The sequence below is a fragment of the Euprymna scolopes genome, chromosome 27 (genome assembly GCF_053919585.1).
Source record: "Euprymna scolopes isolate OS-2025 chromosome 27, ASM5391958v1, whole genome shotgun sequence".
Lineage (NCBI taxonomy): Eukaryota > Metazoa > Mollusca > Cephalopoda > Sepiida > Sepiolidae > Euprymna > Euprymna scolopes.
The window spans coordinates 82,118,805-82,121,654 of record NC_136508.1 but is presented as its reverse complement, the minus strand read 5'-3'; the positions used below and the strand labels follow the sequence as shown (position 1 = coordinate 82,121,654).

The window sequence follows — 2,850 nt, the reverse complement described above, 5'->3', positions numbered from 1 at the left end:
AACACCGAATCAAACACAAAATCGAGTACACTCAACATCAAGTACACTCAACATCGTCTTACCATCAACGATTAACCTATAAAATAGTAGTATGGGAAATTCTCATATGCAAAAAACAAAATCACTGGAAAAAAAACAAAAATACCTAACTAAGGGTAAGGATAATGAGTAATCGTTGGATAAAATGATGGTTAAAATTATTACGAACTTGCCAGGATTCGAACCTGAGATCTCCTGATCAGTAGTCAGACGCGTTTTCCATTGCGCCATAAATCCTGTCCGTATACCGGAAATGTTATCGCGACTGTATACAGACAGTGCTATATTCTGTTGACATAGGCAGATAACTTTTTCGACAAAAACGGAACGACCCCAAAACCCTTATTAAGGGATTTTTGTGTGATTCGGCGTTGTTCGTTACGAACCATATATAGATAAGGACAATCTAGGGACAAACACTTTTGAGGGGGAAAAATAATTTTTCAATCTGGTGCATTCGTTGGAAAGTTTTATTGGTATATATACACACGCATTAATAAATAAATAAACATTTAGAATTTTATAACGAGTACATATAACATATTTTACTACACATAAAGAAGTAGCATACACACACGCATATATATTCAATTCTATTTATTACTAGACATATATTGGTTCTTGATGAGCCAGAAAAATTATTATTAATCTCCCTTCATTTTGTGGCCCTGTCGGTGGGGCATTAGAATACGCCGATTTCCCCCTGCAGATGGTAAAAGTCCCTCAATGGGGGTCCTGGATATGACCTTAAACTATATCCAGTGGTGAGGCTCCAGCTTGTGGGCTTTGGGGAGTGTGGAGCCACTATTTAATTACCATTGCTCCCAGGTCCACTCTGACCCAGAGTGGTAGTACTTGTTAGGGTCCCAACTATGGGTTAAATAGAAACCGACGTGAAAACAACAAATATATTCTATTAAAAAAATTTTCTTCAAAATCTTTGGATTCGGCATTAAATAACCTGAAAAGGGTTGATATGCCGTAAAACAAAACCAACCAACCAACCCTTCATTTTGTTTCACATATTTTTCAACTAAAAACAATGGAGCCAATAAATATTGGTATAACATTGAAGTATAGTATTGGTTCATCCAAAATAATTTTTGACAACCAATTTTCGTAATTTGTTCTAATAATGGGATGATTTCGGTAGGAAAGTCACGAAAAGCGTCTGGCAGGAACATCGAGATCCAATTTAATTAACAATGAAAAATATTATTGCTTCGATAATTTCTAAGATATGATTCATCAACGAATGATGTGTTCTTGGAAGAGTTTTAATTATTTGTTTTGGAGAAAGAAGAAAAATCTTCCTCAATGAGAATTGCCCTCAAAGTCATAACGTGAAATCAGTTAAAATGTTTAGCGTCAGTCAAAGTTCCTGGCGAGAACGGGATGCTGAGAGAAATAGAAATAGATATAGAAATAGAAATAAAGATAGAGAGAATGAGAGAGAAAGAGAAAAGAGAAATGAAAATTAGAGTGGGAGGAAGGGGTCGATTTTACTTGAAGATGAAAGGTCATTAGGTTGTCCAGGCGTGACCATTCGATGACTGTGATATGATTATAAGAGTGAAGAGTGGATAATGCTAAATTATTTGGGTTAATCAAGATTGGTTAAATGAGAAATGGGGGTCATCCACTTTGAACGGGTCGGTCGAAGTGTTTATGCCAAGCCAAGGTCACAGCCAAGCAGAAGGCCGTCAAATCTGCGTATCTAAGTAATGATTTGTGAATACGTTGTTGGCAGGGGCCAAATTTAACATCAATTAAATAGAATTCAAGCAACAATGATTCCCAGGTCGACGGCAAATATTTACGAAGAGGAGAATGGGTTGTGATTTTCTTTGACAAAACCTTAAGTTCATATTTCTGAATGGAAGATAAAATATTTTGAAAACAACGAAAAACAAAAATTCAGGAAAAATATGATTGATCTAATGAATAGATGGGTGGCATATATAATCGGCTCTATTCGATTTTATTTTTAGTCATTAATGGATTAATATTATAATATTGAGCACTCTATATATGGTCAAATAAGCTCCATTGTATTGTATATTAAAACGCAATTGTTCTATACATACATACATATATATATATATATATATATATATATATATATATATTTAATTAACCCTTCAAATATATAGCTTTTCCCATAATTTTTTTTCTTTTTTTATAATCTTACCTTCTAAGCTTTTTATATTTTTAATTTTATTTGTTTTTCTTTATTTCTTTGGCCGGTTTTCCATCTGCTGTCTCCGTTTTATGGTATAAGTATACCTATTAATTAAATATATACATCAACCTACTCATTATCATTTTCATTTTTATTCTATGTATTTGTTTACTTATATTTCACTATATGCATTTACATACACATTTATTTGCTTTATTCCGGAGTTTGTAGATACTGGCCTTTCCCTCCCCTTATTTTGTATGTAAGTATGTATGTTTTTGTTTAACTTGTATATGTTTTTGGATATGTGTATATATTTATGCATGCGTGTGTTTGTATATATATGTATATATATGTGTGTGTGTTATTGTATATGTATACATATATGTATATATATTTATATGCGTGTGTGTATGTATATACATGTATGTGTGCATTTGTGTGTCTGTATGTATGTATATGTATGTGTATGTGTATATATATATGTATGTGTGTGTATATATATAATTTTCTATTTTTTATTTATTTTTTATTCATTTTTTTTATTTATTTACTTTCACTTTTTTTAAATATATATATATATATATATATATATATATATATATATATATATATATATATATATATAA

At 31.4% G+C, this 2,850-nt stretch overlaps 1 non-coding gene across 1 annotated transcript; it reads right to left on the bottom strand.

Moving 5' to 3' along the window:
• Positions 1–203: 203 nt before the first annotated feature.
• Trnas-acu (transfer RNA serine (anticodon ACU)) lies at positions 204–276 on the bottom strand. The gene has a single exon. It is a non-coding gene; the product is annotated as a tRNA-Ser (tRNA).
• Between the last annotated feature and the right edge of the window lie 2,574 nt (positions 277–2,850).